Source organism: Octopus bimaculoides, chromosome 1 (genome assembly GCF_046866305.1).
Source record: "Octopus bimaculoides isolate indiv1 chromosome 1, ASM4686630v1, whole genome shotgun sequence".
NCBI classification, from domain to species: domain Eukaryota; kingdom Metazoa; phylum Mollusca; class Cephalopoda; order Octopoda; family Octopodidae; genus Octopus; species Octopus bimaculoides.
In genome coordinates, this window is record NC_142928.1 from 126,532,715 (window position 1) to 126,552,340 (window position 19,626).

Below are 19,626 nucleotides of genomic sequence, written 5' to 3' on the forward strand. Positions count from 1 at the left end.
GTATGTATCTGCGTGTGTATGTGTTTGTGTGTGTGTGTGTGTGTGTGTGTGTGTGTGTGTGTGTGTGTGTGTGTGTCTGTATGTAAGGATGGATGGATAAGTCGATGGCTTTATTTCTAGGTTTCTTGTCAATAGAGAATGAGACAGTTTCTAACTCAGATCCAAGGCCTGTTCCTTGCAGTTCCAACATTACCAGGGCAGTTCTGCATGTGTGTGTATATTCAAGTATTTGAAGTGAATGCACGTGAAAATCTCTATGTCTTGTTTTATGCATGTATCTTCATACATATAGTTGCATGTATAAACACGTCCATATATACTTATACACTAAGCTTTTGGAAAAGATTTTCCATATTTTGATAGTTCCATTGATGGCTTGTATCTGTTATCTTCTAATTAACTTTCTCCTTTCTGGTTTTAAGATGTAGGGAAGTGGTTATACACCATTAGGTGTACACCGCAACCGTACATTAAATTTCTAGAAGAAACAACGGAACGCAGATTCTGAACAACATAACAGCATGCGTGGATAAAACTCCGGACATTGAACATATAACAGGTCGATATTCCTCGTCTAGTACTAATTCTTTTGTGCATTTTATGCAGCAGACGCCTATACAAGAGCAGTATTACTGCTCTCCTATTATAGGTAGTTTATTCCATGCTTCAGCAATTCTGCACATGAAAAAATGTCTCCGAAAGTCATGGATACTGTGTTGTTTTTTGATTTTGGTGTATTCGTTTTGTTGCACGTTTCTGAACAGTTTCCAGGTGATTGATATGCTGAGTAAGATAGGAGTTCCAGACTACTGATGCACCATTGTCATATACAGTTTTGAATAGATAGCCGAAGAGCGACTGACAAAGGTCTGACTGAGTGATGCTAAGATCCCCTCAACATTCTTGACAATCTTAGAAATTGTCTTCCCCAACTCAACGGCCGTTATCCCTGGCTGCAGTCAAATGACTGAAACAAGTAAAAGAGTAAGAGTATATATATGATCTGTCCTTCGACAGGCCTTGCTTTTAGTCCGCTGGATATCCAGATACCCTCCACACAAGAGTAGCAAGCTATTCAATGGGGTAGCTGGCTCAGTCGCCAATCACCCGACCATGAAAACGGGTAGTAGTGATTTACATAGTACCAGTAGTAGATCTCATCAGCCTGTGATAAGACCCTTCACCTGACTAGTTTTAATTGTAGGTCTTCGTAATCAGAGATCAGGGTTAAAGAACAATAAGCCGCCTCTATAATAACGCAGTAAAAATGAAAACGACGTAGATGTACAAGAGTCAGAGTTTGTTGCTGTAGTGAACTCCAGCATTCACCTTCTCCGTTACTAACCTTTCTCAGATCTCCTCTGAAGAAACTTCTATGATACTATCCTTCTGTTTTAAAGCAATTTAAATTAGAATCTTTCGTCAAAATCTCAAGTTAATTTATGTTCCAAACAGCAGGTTAATAATGACCAAGTTATTTTAATAAACTTGTCATTATTTTCAGAATGATTTCAAATAAAAGCTGTATATTTCAACAAAAGTCAGGTAACGGCAAGGTTAATCACTCTAAACACTCAGACACAATATGCCACTAAATGGAGGCTGATGACTAGCTAAAATTACAATATTCTAAATGTTTGTAGCTTCTTTATTATTAATTTCGAGAAAAGAAAAATGAATGTAAATTTCATAGTCAGCATGCAAAACTATATCAGAACTACAACTTTTGAAAATAATCTGGTGAAAATTCGAAAAATCTCAAGTGATTGGAAGAAATTTAACAAGCTCCTTAAATGCCTCTAAAAAGGGATGGTTATAGTTGGAATGCTTTTGATGACAGATTTGCTTAATTAGGGGCCAAACGACATCACCACCACCAATAACAACAACTATTTTTCCGACAACAGTAAAAAACAACGAGAACAACAACAACGACAAACAACAACAATCTTATCACCACTAGCACAACTATCAACAGTACCAAACATTCCTTAGTAATAAATTTCCGTTAATAACTGAATGGTGTCGGTGGAGGGGCGAGAGAAGCGGAAGATATAGGAATCTGTTTCGATAACGGAGCGAGCAACAACAACAACAGCAATAACAATTACTTTTCACTTGAAACAGTGCTAAGTATTTTATAGGAAGGAGAAAAAATTGTAAAGTTGTAACATTTATCGCTTTTCCCATATGTTTCTTACGACAAATTGGTATGTGGTTAAGAGGCTCGTTTTGCAACCAAATGGTTTCGGGATCAGTCCCACTGCGCAGCATCTTGGGCAAGTGCCTTTTATTATAGCCCCAGGCCATCCAGTGGCTTGTAATAGTCTGTAGTGGCTGCATGGTAAGAAGCTTGCTTCCCAACCACATGGTTCTGGGTTCATTCCCAATGCGTGGCACATTGGGCAAGTGTCTTCTACTATAACCTCGGGCCGACCAAAGCCTTGTGAGTGGATTTGGTAGACGGAAATTGAAAGAATCCCGTCGTATATATGTATATATATATATATATATATATATATATATATATATTCGTATTTGTTTGTCTGTGTGTAGGCGGTATATTTGCTGCCACTTTTCTCCTTTGCCTTGCACCCTCTAAGCCTGTTAATACTGGTTGAAAGAAAGTCTCTCATACCATTTTGACACGACGATCATCATTTTGTGCGCTTCAAGTGTGTATGTATGTATGTATGTATGTGTGTATGTATGTATGTATGTGAATGCACGCTCGCGCGTATAGTCGAGTAGTATATTCTTGGTTATAGCGTATAACCAGTCAGAAAGTTATTGATTTCGTGTCAACTTATTGCACTTAGCAATATAGACGACTTATTAGACATGCTAGACAGAGGCACAAAACCTCTTTAATGCTGGCGATAAATATAGTCTTTGTTAGCTTGGTGGTGAAAAAAACTGAAACGGAAACCCTTTTCTGGGAGACAAAGGAAAGTTTCCTCTCCTTGTACGATTCCGGCCATAGCCGGAGTGGATCAGCTGTGCTTGTATATGTTTTTTCCGTTCTCTACTCTGTAAATGGTGAAGAACACGTTTCCAAAACGAATTTTCTCTCATGAGAGCACCAACTGAAAATTTCACTTTTTGAATTCAAGAAGGCGCCCGGACAGTGCGAAGTTTTTGATCCTTATTCTCTCGGTTAAGCAAAATTTGCATCGTCTGTTTCTGTTGATGTATGACTCAGGTTGTTCCAGTAGCTTCCAGTTAATTTTGTATAGCATTCTCCCCTCTTTTAACCCCCATATATGGCTGGCTAATGTTGTAATGCTGCACCTTTAAGGGATCCTAAAAGCGGATCTGTGGTTATTTAGCCTGGTCTGAAATGATCTCCTGTTGCTCCAACATATTTCTGTGTGTATTCTTTTTTTGCTAATGGTAGTGGTGGTAGTGAAGATGATGATGATAATGGTGATGATTTTGCTGTTGTTGATCGAGAAGACATGATCTAAATGCTTCCAGCATAGGCACAGTTAGAGGTGGAGGATATTAAACTTTGGGCCTCCCAGAGTTTCTTTTAAATGCATTAAAAATTATTACCAAATATGAAGCCTTGTGGAGCTTTAGCTGTTTTCGCTCAATAAACACACACAACGCCCGGTCTGAGAATCGAAACCGCGATCCTCCGACCGCTGCTCTAACCACTAGGCCATTGCGCCTCCACATGGATACGTTATACTATAATAAATTTTACTATGGAGTAAACTGTAGAGCTTAGACGCTATTGCATATTTTAACTAATTAAAATTAATTAGTTATTTTAGAGAGTCGTGAATTTTAGGTTGCAAAAACAAACAAACAACGAAAACAAAAACAAAAACACTGTTAACTCGTCAATAATTCATTTAATAAGAAATGACCGAATAGTTAGGGCATAAGCTTCTTGCGTTTTGAATTCGAGTCAATTTTCCTGTCATCATTCGAGGATCGATAAATAAAGTACCAATCTAAGGCAGAGGAGTCGGACGAGATGCCTTATGGTAGTATTTGTTCTGGCTTTTCGAGTCCTGTGTTCAAATCTCGCTGTATCCTACTTGGGTGGTAGACTTAATTCATATCCCGGTCAAACACTACCGTCTGATCTTTGAATGCATTTAACGGAGTCCACTCTGATGCAAGCATTTAGGTTTGGTTCTCGATTTACAAATGACTTCCTCCTTCCTTCCTGCCAATCTTGGACATCCTGTTGTACTGCCTCTTTCTTCCGCCTAAAAGTTTTAAAAAAGAAGGTTGATTGTTTCGAAGAAAATTGTCATGTTTGTCAAACGATCAAATAGAAACGCGTTCAATGTGTTTTTGTTATCTCTATTTTTCTTTGTGTTTGTTTTGGAAACTGAAAGAAATACTTGTTTAAAAGCATGTTAAGTGTTTTGTACCGGAATGTCATCTGAACACTAGCCTCTCCCAGTGTTTGGAATGGATTCGGCGGTGAGCAGACAATCGTTACTGCGTTGAGAAAAAACCGGGAAAAATGCTTAGCGGCATTTCTTACGACTTCTGAGTTTTCATTCTTTCTGGGTCGATAAAATAAGTACCAGTTTAACACTGAGGTCAATATAATCGACTTATTCCGTCCTGCTAAATTGCTGGCCTTGTGTCAAAATTTGAAACTATTATTTACAAAGCGTGAGTACGCCGGGCAAAGTGCTTCGCGGTATTTCGTTCATCGAGCTGGCAGAAACGTTAGCATAGCGGGCGAAATGCTTAGCGGTATTTTGTCTGTCGCTACGTTCTGAGTTCAAATTCCGCCGAGGTCGACTTTGCCTTTCATCCTTTCGGGGTCGATTAAATAAGTACCAGTTACGTACTGGGGTCGATATAATCGCCTTAATCCATTTGTCTGTCCTTGTTTGTCCCCTCTGTGTGTAGCCCCTTGTGGGCAGTAAAGAAATAGGTATTTCGTTCATCTTTACGTTCTGAATTCAAAATTCCGTCGAGGTGGTTAAATTAAGTACCAGTGGAACATTGGGATCAATGTAATCGACTAGTCGCATGCCTCCAAATTTCAGGCCTTGTGCCTTTAATAGAAAGGATTATTATTATTATTTTTATTATTATTATTGTTCAGTAGTTTTATTTTTATAACGTGCTTTCACTTCACTACCGAGCGCAGCTCTGTGCGCCTTGGGTATGTGCTGTGGTTTGCTGTGGTGCTCTTATGTTTACTGTATTGAAAGTGTTTTGCGTAGAATGTGTGCAGTACCCAGTAGTGCAATTTTCTGTATGTTATATATATTTGTAAGTCCTGGTGTTTTTGTTATGTATTTGTCTGAATATTTTTTTATTATACCTAAGGCACCTACTATGATAGGAATTGTTTCTGTTTTTAGATTCCACATTCGAGTTATCTCTATTTCCAGGTCTTTGTATTTTGAAAGTTTTTCCATTTCTTTTAGAGAAACGTTGTCATCTGCTGGTATTGAAACATCAATTAGAAGGCATTTTTTTCCTTCATGATCTTTGACAACTATATCTGGTCTATTTGCCTTAATTTCTCTATCTGTGTGTATTGGCATATCCCAGAGTATGGTTGCTTTCTCGTTTTCTGTGACCTTTTCTGGCGTGTGTTTATACCATCTTTTTTCTGTTGCTATTCCATGATGTTGGCATAGCTTCCAGTGTATATAGGTCCCAGCTCTGTCGTGTCTGTGAATATATTCCTTCTTAGCCAGGACTGGGCAGCCAGAGATAATATGATTTATTGTTTCTTGTCGATCTCCACATATTCTACAGTTACTTGTTATATTTCTTTTCATTATGTGTTTTTGGTAATTTCTGGTGGGGAGGCTTTGGTCTTGTACAGCAATTAAAAATCCTTCAGTCTCTGCTTTGAGTCCTGAGCTTCTCAGCCATTGCTGGGATTTTTCTCTGTCTATTTCTTTCGCATTTAGTTTAGCCCAGTATTTACCATGTAGGGGCTTTTCTTGCCATCGTTTTATCATGGTCCGTTGCTGTTCTAGTTTTAGTTTGGATTTCATTTGTTTTATAGCTTTTGTTGTTTCTTCTTCTTCTTCTTCGTATTTGTTAGGTAGATTGATTTCTTGTTTGTATTTGTCAGCTTCCTTAAATACTGAAAACAGTTTTTTGTTTTGCTCGTGTTTTGTGGCTATTTGTATTAGTTTCCCTTGCTTCTGGAGTAGGTATTTTTGCAGTCCTATGGTGGTTATTTTATAATAGTTTTCTAACTGTATAAGACCCCTGCCACCTTCTGTGCGTTGTATATATAGCCTTTCTATGTCAGATTTTGGGTGGTGCATCCTATATCCTGTCATTATTTTTCTTGTTTTCCTGTCTATTTTACATAGTTCGTTTAGTGTCCAGTTAAGGATGTTGTAGCTGTAGCTTATAACTGGGACAGCTAAAGTGTTGATACCCATTATCTTGTTTTTAGCATTGAGCTCTGTTTTTAGTAGTGATCTAACTCGTCTATAGTACTCTTTCTTTATTTTTTCTTTCATTTGTGTATGTTGTATCCTATCTAGTTCATTGACTCCTAAATACTTATATGGTTGGCTTTCGTCTAGTTCTCTTATTTCATTGGCTTTATCTAGTGTTATATTGCTACTTTTAACTAATTTTCCTCTTTTCAGGGTTGCTTTGGCACATTTTTCTAATCCGAATTTCATTTCTATTTCCTTGGTAAAGCCGTGTACTGTCTGTAGTAGTGTTTCTAGCTCTTTGTTGTTTTTTGCATATAATTTTAGGTCATCCATATATAGAAGGTGGCTGACTGTTTTTCCATAGCATTTGTAACCGCATCCAGTTCTATTTAGCAATTCTGTTAAAGGTGTGAGTGCCAGGCAGAACAGGAGTGGAGAGAGCGTGTCTCCCTGGAATATTCCTCTTCTAATGGGGATGGCTTTCGTTTTCACAAGTCCCTCTTTTGTTTGGAGCTGTAGCACTGTCTGCCATTTGTTCATTGAGTGCTCTATGTATTTTATGATAATTGGTGCCACCTTGTTTATGGCTAGTGTTTCCAGAATCCACGTGTGGGGAACACTGTCGAAAGCCTTTTGGTAGTCCACCCAGGCCATACTGAGGCCTTTCTTCTTTCTGCGGCTGTCTTCAGTTATGGCTTTATTGATCAATAATTGATCTTTACAGCCGTATGAGCCCTTGCAGCATCCCTTCTGCTCTTCTGGAAACAGGTTGTTATTTTCCAGGTGTTTACTCACTCTCTGCGATATTATTGCAGTAAAGGTTATTATTATTATTATTATTATTATTATTATTATTATTATTATTATTATTATTATCATTATCATTTTCTCTTTATCACAGGTTTTGTTGGAGCTCCTTCTGGAGGCTTGCATGCGTAGTCGGCTAACTATCTGCAGTCTACGGTACCATATTGTTCGTTCTTTTCAGCTAATACTTTCCTGATTATTCTGGCCGTGCCAAGGAGGCAAACCTTTTGTAACAGTTCTACTGGGCACTCTATTCCAATGTCTTTGTATTTCTCTTGATACCTTCTGATACTGTTCCCAAGGACTCAAAATAATTGGCACTACCTTCATCTTCTTCATTTTCCATAGCCGGGCTATTTCGTACTTTAGAGGGTTGTATCTATCAATCTTTTTGCCTTCCTTCTTGACTATTCATGGGTCAAAGGGGCATGCATATCAGACCGGACCTAGTGGTGGTGGAGAAGGTGCACCACATATGCTAACAACAGCAAAACAACAACAACAACAACAACAACAACAACAACAACAACAACAACAACAACAACAACAACAACAATCGTTTTTACTATAGTACAAGGCTTGAAGCTTGATGGTAGAGGGAGATAGTCGATTATTTTGACCCCAGTGCTCCACAGGTACCTATTTTATCGACCCCAAATGGATGAAAAGCAATGTCGACCTTGGCGGAATTTGAACTCAAAATGTGAAGACGGACGAAATGTTGCTAAGCATTTTGCCCGGCGTGCTAACGATTCTAAAAGGCCTGAAATTTTGGGAGAGGTGTTAAGTCGATTACATTGACCCCAGTACTCAACTGGTACTTAATCTATCGACCCCGAAAGCGATGAAAGGTAAAGTCGACCTCGCTGGAATTTGAACTCAGAAGTGAAGGCAGACGAAATGCCACAAAACATTTTGTTCGGCGCGCTAAAGATTCTACCAGCTCGCCACTTTATCAATAATAATAATAATGATAATCCTTTCTACTAAAAGGCACAAGGCTTGGAATTTGTGGTGGAGGAAACTAGTCGATTATATCGACCCTAGTGTTTCACTGGTACTTAATTTATCGGTGATCAACATATTCCCGCAAATGCCGACGCATCACCATGTGGGATCCTGCCGATCAGATCCTGGTTTGATCTTCGAAAGACGGCATCATACAATACATTGTTCTTCTCGTCATTGTCATCATTGTTGTTGAGAAGAAAAGCATCATTGTTATTCTGTATTGGTTGTACTGTAGGCGTGTGCACCAAAAAGGATGAAAGGCAAAGTCGACCTCGGCGGAATTTTAACTCAACGTAGCGACGGACGAAATACCGATAAACGTTTCGTCCAGCCTGCTAACGATTCTGCCAGTTCGCTACTTCATCAATAATAATAATAATAATAATAATAATAATAATAATAATAATAATAATAATAATAATAATAATAATAATAATAATAATAATCTTTCCTACTATAGAGAGATAGCCTGAAATTTGGTAGAATGGGTAAGTCGATTACATCAATTCCAGGACTCAAATGGTATTTATTTTATCGATCTCGAAAGGATGAGAAGCAAGGTCGACTTTGGCGGAATATGGATGAAAAACCGCTAAGCATTTAGCCCGTCCTGCTAGCGATTCTGCCAGCTCACCATTTTATCTATAATGATAATAATAATCTTTTCTACTAAAGGCACAAGGCCTGAAATCTGTGGTGAAGGGGACTAGATGATTACATCGATCCCAGTGCTTCACTGGTACTTAATTTATCGACCCCGAAAAGATGAAAGGCAAAGTCGACCTCGGTGGAATTTGAACTCAGAACGTAGCGACGGGTGAAATACCGCTAAGCATTTCGTCCAGTGTGCTAACGAGTCAGCCACCCTGCCACTTTAATCAATAATAATAATAATGACAAAAATCTTCATTAACCACAAGGTCTCCAAGAAATACAATGAACTATAAAATTACATCGGCAAAATGACTTACAAATACTTATAAGCAGGATAAAAAATTAGAGAAAAACAAGGCGTATAAAAAAAGACGTTTTACAATTAAAATGAAGGCAAGTCTAACACTTATGAAAGAAAAGATAATTACACGGCACAAATAGACATCAATAATTAAAACAAATAAAACATGGTAGACATTTATGGATCTCGCCTACACACAATATGAAACTGCATTCACGTCTCTGCCCACCAGTAATCGGTTGTGCTGGAGGCGTGTGCACCAAAAGCATTTTCTGATTTGGGATAGGAAAAAGTACGCCATCAACATAATAAACGTTTTATTTCATAATAAATGTCTTCTTTTGTTTTAATAACATCCTGTCCTTTGGGTGTCCCTATATTCAATCCCAATTGCTACTCGGTGATCAACATATTCCCGCAAATGCCGATGCATCACCATGTGGGATCCTGTCGATCCTGCCGATCCTGGTTTGATCTTCGAAAGACGGCATAATACAATACATTGTTCTTCTCGTCATTGTCATCATTGTTGTTGGGAAGAAAAGCATCATTGTTATTCCGAGAAGGGTTCTCTCCTTTTATTATTTTCCGCTGGTGTTCCCCATCTATTTTTGGAGGACTTCTTTATCCTCCTTCCGTCTGCGTTCTCACCCGACGGTTTATAAACTTCATTCTGCAACCATCTTTTCCCCAGCGTTAGAAGAGACTGGAGAGATGCCGCTGCTAGTTAGTGTTGAGGGGACTGGGATCTGCTGCTGTTGTATCTACTGTAAACTACTATCTTCTTCCATCTCTCCTCAATACTGCCACTGGTCGTAATCAGAGGGAAAAGTCCCTAAGTTCCAGGTCAGCTCCTGGAAATGAAATTTCGACCGGCGATGCTGTTGCAACGAAGCCTCTGTACCCCTTGCTGTTGTTGATGCTCTTTTTGCTTCTTTTATCGGTAGTTCTTGCTGCTACATGTATAACAGCCAAGTCTCCTGCTCTGCTTTGCTGTCATTCTTATCGCATTACTTCTCGAGTTGTAGTTTTCAACACTCTTTTAAAATCTTATCATTGTGTTGTTTTGAAATGTATTCATTCATCTCACTGTTATTTCTTATAACAACGGCGAAGTTGATGGAGTTTGGCTGTTTTTGCTGATGTTAGTGCTGCTGTTATTGCTACTGTTTAATTACTTCGTTTGTGTTTGTGTGATTGTGGATTTGGCTATTGTTGTGAATTTGGGTACAGTTGTTGTCTTCGTGGTTGTGCTATGATTAAGGTGACTGCTTTCAGGATTTTGTAGCTCCATCTTTCTGTCTCCTCTTCCTCCTCATTATTTGACGAGAAATCGGAAGAGAAGTTGATTGATGCATGTGTATTTATCTGTCTGATCTTGTTTTGAAGGTGATGACAGTAACCCCTTCACTTCCTTGGTTGTAGTTTGGATATTTCGCGTCATTGCTGTTCATGCTGCCACTGACGTTTATGTTGTCGCTGTTACTACTTCTGTTGCTGTTGTGGCTGTTATTATTCATCTTGTGGTAGTCATCATCGTGAAATTATCAGTAAGTCTCTCTGCTCGCGGACTGATAGTTTGGTGCGAGCGTAAGTGTAACACCTGGTCCTTTTTTCTTCTTTTGTAACTCTTATTGGTACCCACTCTCCAAGTAAGCGGGGCTGGAGATCTACTGCATGCGTTCCACAGTGAGCAGCGTGTGTACTTCTATTCTGAGCTCTGCAGAATTCTGAAAGGAGTCCAGTTTATGCCGATAGCAAAGGGGAACAATTTTGAACATAATTTCTGTTGAGTTTGAATTTTCACTTGACTTAGGTTAAAACTATCATGCTGATTTCAAAACTACTGTCAGTTTTCTTCTATCATGTCAATTTTTTTTTTCTACATCTTACTTTCTGAATAAGCACAATTGCATTGTTCGTCCGTATGTAATGGGGCTTGGCAGCTGCTTTTATTATTTTATTGATAACACTGGAGAACATATTCGAAAAAACTTGCAGACAAATTCCACAAATAAGAAACATGTATGATGCCAAAGACCACAGAAATGTGTTGTTTATAAAAATCATGACATTTAAAACTGGTTAGATTGAAAATAATGAAAGTTGCTCAAGTTTGATGTTTTTTATTTACTGAAAATACTTAAATCATGACTTTTTTTTTTCATTTTTGTAGTTGACGTAAAATTAATGAAGCGAATGTCATCTATCCCCAACCTTGATCTCTGACATCATCCGACAAATTCCACCAAGATGACGTGAATCAGCCAAGCTTTATCTGCTAGAAATAGCAATCTAAATGCTTTTAAATCAGATCCCAATGCTGGATGTTCAAGAACCAAATGAAAGGCAGATTTTCAATCTCGGGGCCATCCTGATTCCAAATGGTATAATATGTCTATGTAAAGCTTAATGTAGGTTGAGATATAGGGGTCCCAGATGGACAGACAGAATTTCGCTTTTATTACTACAGATGATATTGAAAGACTATGTTTTCAAAGTTATGTCAAGCTCCTTGCATGGGTCTGCATTAAGTTCAGCCAAATCTATCCTTCAAAATGATAGCGAAATTCTTTTTTTCGATAGTGACAAACAGGTTGCTGTCTGCCAGTAGAGAGAGAAAGAGTAAGGAATGCACGATGTTGACTAGAAAGGAAGAAAGGATAAAGGTGGCTCTGCTCTGATTGACTGTCTGCAAATAAGTTCATTACTGGGGTCCGGAACTCTCGCGGGAAATAATTTCGTGAACTGGAAGAAAAGGACTTATGAAAGTGTGCCAATAATAATAAAAACCGTTATTTGTAAACAATGAATGAATTGATACCAGAGCTACTTATCTAAATTGGATGTGACTTTCCTTTCCTGGCAACAAAGTTTAAACGTGGCATAATAACTTCAACTTTGTAACTTGTATAGATAGAGGATAGGTTCCTTGTGATATCAAGAGTTGCTGTCAGGCACTTAAAAATCACGATGCTATGATGATATTGTATAAAACAGTATTCATTTTGTTGACTTAAGTCTGCTGACAATATTTACAAGTAGCGACTATACTACTTGAAAACAAACAGTAAACTTAATTGTTGATTCTAAATGCTTTAAAGTGTGTTGGTCGTATGTTTTATGGAGATAGACAAATCTATACACTCGTCATAGTAAACAAGAAATATGAATGCCAAACATTCATTTTCCTTTTCTAGTATAAAGTGAAAAATTAAATCGTTTACTTCATTCATATTTGGTTGAGTTAATTGACATAACATACACTCAACGTTCTCTTCATATCGGTTTACGCTTGATCCAGAACTGCAGCTCAGTCAAAGAGAGTTGTGGAAAATCTTGTCTGACAAAAGACGACAGCACCTGTTCACCGTCAAGGAAGCGCTGAAGATGTCGCCGCCTCAGTGCATGTCTGCGCATCAGCATCCACAGCATGCCCAGCCCTCCATTCAGCGGGTGTTGACAGCAAATGGAGGGCCTGACCAGTGGAACGCGACCCTTTCACAGAAAGTAGAAGAGTATGCACTCCAGTTTGGTCAGATGTAAACTGGGACAAGGCACGACAGTCAAGCGGTAACATATAATGGAGGCGATGTAAGCATCCACCTCTGCCCGAACTTTCAGGGATAGCTTTTTCCCGGCCCATTTCTGGATGATTGGCTACACTGCTCGTCACCTCGTACCAGTTCTTTTTCTGCTGAAAATCCGGACCAAACCAGACCCCTAGCAATTTAACCGGTCACTCTGTCCAGCGTCCAACCACGTTATTGGACGGTATGGACCTGACTCTTTAGGTGCCAAGTTGCGGGCCATTGACTTTCATGGTTAATTTTTGCGCCTGTCATTGCATCTGCCTCGTATTCTTTTAGAGCAGTGCGGACTAGGTCTTTGTACCTAGTGTTCGACACCATGACTGTGATGTCGTCTGCGTATGTCGACACAGTTCTCCCACGTCCTATTTTGCATGGGATGCCTCTCAACGCCTCCAATTTCCGCAGTAGTGGCTCTACAGCCAGTACATACAGAAGAGTCGAGAGCGAACACTCTTGATGGCCCGAAGGCATGATGCTGAATGGTTCTGATGCACATTTACCCGAACTTCCGAGCAGATGTCACTGTACATTGCAGCGATCCTGTTACGGAAAAAGCGGGACTGAAGCTGGCAGCCGCGAGAGCGGCCCCAAGTGGTCGACCCATCGTGGTCGACTCATCGAAAGCTTTAGATTGAACCAAATTGATTAGGACCCTACCAATGTTATCCTCTTTACCCACCCTATTTATGATGTATCGCATGAAGTGGAACCTGTCGTGGATGAATCTGTTTGTGGTGGAGCATATTTGCACATTATCATCAATTCCTCGACGACATGTGCCAATCTTTTTGCTAACACCTTGGCCAAAATTTTGAAATTTGCACTCAGCAGCATTATGGGCCTAAAATTTTCTATTTGATCCCCCTTGTTTTAACACTTTTAATTTGAAAAAAATTTCTCTCTTCATTTTTTGAAACAATATTCCTACCTCTATTTAGAGTTCCTGCATTAAAAATAAAATTTTCTCTGAAGCTTCAGCTGGTAAAAGCTAAATGAAACGCCCGTAATAGGTGAAAGTAAAAGCCAGTAGTGACTCAAAAAACCTGGGTTGAAAGTAGAAATAAAAGGTCTGATACGAGTTGCACTAGAACGCTGCATAGCCGTAAACAACTATAAGACTAAAATAGTTGGGACATCTAGACGATGCAGCTAGTTGAATGAAACGGTTAACAAAATAGTCTTCGATTGCCCAGGCCTTGTACAATCCGAATTTATACTCAGACACGACACGATCTAATCAGTTTCTATGATAACTAGACAAGATGCCAACATTTCGATATAAAATTGGACGAGAAAGTGTACAGACGCAAATCAATCACCGTAAATGACAATGGCCTTGATACAATAATTTGGAATATACCAAAATGACAAGATCAAGTTTAAACATTCAGCTGGAAAGATAATAAATACATGCTGATAGACATCGTGATCTCCTTTGAGGAAAGAATTGTACGAAAGAAATTGAAGAAACTATACAAGTATAAGAACACTGAAATTGAAATAAACTGATGTCAAATATGAAAGTAAAAGCACCACAAGTAATGATTAGAGCAATAGATATGAGCCAAAAAATATGAGCAAAAATATATGAACCATATCAGGACTCAAAACGTTACACAGTCAAAATGTAACTCCCACTGGTAAGAAGATAGCTTTTAAAATGGATAGCAGAACCTTAAAGCGTTACTTTGGTATAATGGTAACATATCTGTCATGTCTAAAGAACATTCAGGATCGAATCGCACGACCAGCCTTTAACAATTTTTTTTTACATTTAATTTGTTTTTTACCAAAATTCTACGTGCTTTTATTTATGGCTTCATAGGCTTCGAGTTCCACCATTAACAATAAAATAAAATAAACGATTTATTTCATATATACATACTTGCATAATTTAATTGACCGAACAAGTGAAAACTAATGTCAGGAATTCCATCTGAGATTTGTATGTATGTATGTATGTATGTATGTATGTATGTATGTATGTATGTATGCATGTATATATGTATGCATGTATGCATGCATGCATTTATGTATGTATGTATGTATATATGTATGTATGCATGTATGTATGTATCCATCCATCCATGCATCTATCTATCTATCTATCTATCTATCTATCTATCTATCTATACACGCACGCGTATATATATCTAGTTACAAAGAGAAAAATCTTCATGTAGTTTATATGCAGCAAATCTTTTCGTGCAAATCTTTTCGTCCACCCATCTTCAAGTTGCACTCACGAGAGGAATTGAAGTCAGCACTGCAAACCAAAGTGACATTCATCAGTTACATAGTATTGTCACTGCTATACCCGAGCCATCTAGTAGCTAGTCTCTACGAGGTCACCCCAGATGCCAGAAATATCAACCATATATCCTTCTACTTACACTCACCTTCTAAAAAACATAAAATAAAACAGGTGGATGCATTGGAGTATGTAGTCCTAGATAGGCCATGCCTCAAAACGATGGGATAATCCCCTCGATCACAATAGCAATTAATGAGAAAATTACGAGGGGATGCTGAAAAGTTCCTGGCTTTGGGTAAAAGAAAATACAGGAGGATCAGTTAATTATGATTTTATTGAACATATTCCCCTCTCAGATTCACACACTTATTGCAACGGTTCTAAGTCCTCTAAAAGAACTCGGAATGTTGGACCTCCAACCAGGCATTTCGTGACACCCTTCAAGCCAGGAACTTTTCAGCACTCTCTCGTATTCTGAATGGAAATATCAAGTCAAGATTTCCTTCCTATGAAACGTGAGAAGAGAATACCGTAGAATAGTGTCTTGCTCAGAGAAGTTTGTGCCTAATTCGCAAAAGGCCACAGAAACCAGAAATAAGCACAAAACGCAGGGATCTAAGTGATACAGAAAACAGATAGATTAGTTTGGATTAGTTAGATAGTGTTACTGAGATTTGATAAAGGAATATTCGGCTTCAAATCAAGTCTCTCAACTACGAACATTAGCCAAATGTTAGAAACAAATAACGAGCCAATTAAGGAGATTCCCAGTAGCGTAGCTAGGGTGAGGGTGATGGAGGCGACACTGTTATGGGGCGATAGTTTTGCTGCAAGTCGACGCAGTATATAGTATAAAAATGTTCTGTAAACATTCAAACATCGTCACTGTTTTTCCAAATCCTGCTGCATTTCACATGGAATTTTTGACCCTCTAAAGTCGTCTTCATGTATAAGTCGACGAACCTTCTTTGGTTGTAAATTATGGTTCGAAAAATTTGACTTGTATGCCAGAAAATACAGCAAGCCTATTGAGGGGGTGGGGGGAAGGTGTGTGTGGAAAACTCAAAAGCTTACCCCGAGCGGCACACTCTAGCCACGCCATCGACGACTTCATGTAATCAATCGACTCGTTAGAAATAACAGCAAAATTCTTTCTTATTTATTGAGACGTACTGGATAACATTATTTATAAAATGGGGTTGTCATGGCTAAAGTTTTTGAACATAGCTCTACAGTTGGGGTTCTCAACCGGGGTCCATATGGCCCCTGGGAATCCATATGAGATCTTGTTAAAATTGATGTGCAATAAATTGCTTATACTTCTACAATACACAAAATGTTTTAATTAATTTTATACAATTCCTTATAATATTCAATTATAAAAATACAGTAACATTCATTTTTCTACAGTAAATGTCTATGCAGATCCAGTAGAGTAAAATAATAATCAAAAAGGTCCATAGGCAAAGAAAAATGGTTGAGAAACATTGCTTTACAGCATCAGGGCTATGCAGGCTTTAGCAACAATTATACCGGTAAGACTAACAGTAAACACATATAGACATCAAAATATGGAACAATAAAACTGATGTATGATATCATATGTGTATTTGGCTTCAATAATGTAAACCATGTTTCCTCGTTTCAGATTATGCTAAAGCAAAAATTAAAACATACATTGATGTGTTTAAAAAAGAAAAAAGAAAATCATTTCCTCTGTTAACTCTTTTAGTTGAATTACGCTGTCTGTAATTCAATTAACTTTAAGAAGAATGAAGACTTTATTAAGATAACTTAACTGTTATTAAGCTGATAAGTTCAACAGAAGGTTTTCGTTTAGACCAGTTTAAAACGGAATTTGTATCGTAAAACTAGAGGCAATCTCAGACGGGTTGGTCTCAAAAGGGTTCAGCAAAATGCAGGTGCTGCGGCTGCGTTTACGCAGAGAAGAATTAACCAATTAAATCAGAAAGACTTAATTCAATAAACTTCATTTCAGTTTACGAAATCAAAATAAGATGATGGTAAGCACACACACGTATAAACAATATGACTCATTTTATGCGTTTCCTCCAACTATTAGTAACAAACACACTACTCGTCATTTCTCAACGTCAGTACACATATGTTCACACTCATGCATATACACACATACATACATGTATATGTATTCATACATATATGCATAAATACAAATATACATACATACATACAGGCCTGACGTTGCTGTGTGGTAAGAAGTTTGCTTCCCAACCATATGCTTGGGAAAAATGTCCCCTTTGGCAAGTGTCTTCTACTACAGCCTCAGGGCCACTAAAGCCTTATTAGTGGATATGATAGACGGAAACTGGAAGAAGTCCGTCGTATGTGTGTATACATTATATATATCACACACACACACACACACACACACACACACACACACACACACACACACACACACACACACACACACACACACACAGAGGATGCGGACGGCTTTCGTTTACAATTTTCAACTGCTAATATTTTCCCCAAGTCATTGCGCAAATGAATATATGTATATACATACATATATATATATATATATATATATATATATATATATATATATAATTTTAGGGGAGGGTCGATTACATCACCCCAGTGCTCAACAAACACTTATTTCATTAACCCTGAAAGGATGAAAGGCAAAGTCGACCTCAGCGGAATTTGAACTCAACGTAGAGTTGGACGAAATGCTCTTGATCATTTTGTCCGGCGTGCTAATGATTTTGCCATCTTTATACACCCACCCTTGAGTCTTGGGAGGGTCATTATGCCAACAATAAGAATATTGTAGAACGGAACTTTTCATAGATTGGAATTTAAATCCTAATCTTTATAGAAATTTATTGTTTCAAGAAAACATTGAATTTGAATTAGTTTTAATTTTTATGATTATAGATAACAACTCGGGCTGTAACTTTTGAGCTCGAGTCAGGCGTGTGTGAACGATGCCGAGAGAACGTCTGACGCGAATGATATTTTTTGACACAGGACACCTCTAAGGCGACCGCTAGATGCTGAACGAAAATATATGAGATGCGACCAGGCTCAACAAAAGGAGCCCGAGTTATTGACTGCAATTACATACTTGAAGTCAGTGTTGGGAGAAATTAAATCGACATGCAAATACACGTTCACTTTACTAAATTTATACTCGGGCTGTCGGAGTCGCCACTGATATATTTATAGGCGCAGAAGTGGCTGTGTGGTAAGAAGCTTGCTTTCCAACCACATGGTTCTGGGTTCAGTCCCTCTGCGTGGTACCTTGAGCAAGTGCCTTCTACTATAGCTTCGGGCCGACCAAAGCTTTGTGAGTGGATTTGGTAGATGGAAACTGAAAGAAGCCCGTCGTATACATATATATATATATATATATATATATATATATATGTGTGTGTGTGTGTGTGTGTGTGTGTGTGTGTGTGTGTGTGTGTGTGTGTGTGTGTGTGCGTTTGTCCCCTACCATCGCTTGACAATCGATGTTGGTGTGTTTACATCTCCGTAACTTAGCGGTTTGACAAAACAGACCGATAGAATAATCACTAGGCTTACAAAGAATAAGTCTTGGGGTCGATTTGTTCGACTAAAGGCGGTGCTCCAGCATGGCAGCAGTCAAATGACTGAAACAAGTAAAAGAATAAAAGAATATATATATTTATATACTCGGTTTGGTTTCAGTTCAAAGACTGCGGCTATGCTGGGGCACCGCCATTTACTTTGCGATACCTTCACTTAACCTCTGATAGGTGACATTTGGTGGATGAGGGAGTTTGACGTTGCTGCCCTCATCTGTGTTTCGTGTTTTGAGATTGGTTCATCTGGAACTTTTGACAGAAGGAGATCTAGTTTTGTTTTGAAAAAACCTACATCCACGCCATGCAGGTCTCTCAAGCTTTGTAGGAGGATACTGAAGAGTTGTGGGTCTTCAAAGCCCAAGCTGTTGCAGTATCTGGTTCTGTATCCTGATGGCAATGTTGGGTCTTTTGGCACTATGCAGTGATATGCCACATTGTGTCGATCTTCTTTGTGTAGCTTCGCTGGATTGCCTCGAGTTCCTTCGATAATTTTACACTATTTGGTGACCACAGCTGGGAGCAGTAATCCAGACGGCTGAGAACGAAAGTCCTCCAGAGGACCATCATAGTTTCCTTTTCTCTTGTTTTGAAAGTTCGAAGGAGCCATCTGGCAAAGCGTCTGCGTTTTATTGTCAACTGGTAATGTGCACCTGGAAAGATGCATTATTACTCAAGTCGAGGCCCAGGCCATGCACTGATTTTGATTCAGGGATTGCAATCCCTCCTGGGTCAGTGTATTCTATCTGCTTTTCATTGAACTTCTTATGTTGGTAGCGCAGTGCTTGGAATTTTCCAGTATCAAACTGCACGTTATTTTCCTCAGCCCACCTGTACATTGCTACCATATCACGTTGTAGATGCACGACGTCTCCTGGGTTCTGTATTCTCTGAGAGACTTTTGTGTCGTCTGCATAGCTAGCAAGGGTGGCTACTTGAGAAACCGAGGGCATGTCAGAAAGGGTCACTATGAATAGCTGCGACCCCAGGACAGTGCCCCGTGCAACACCAC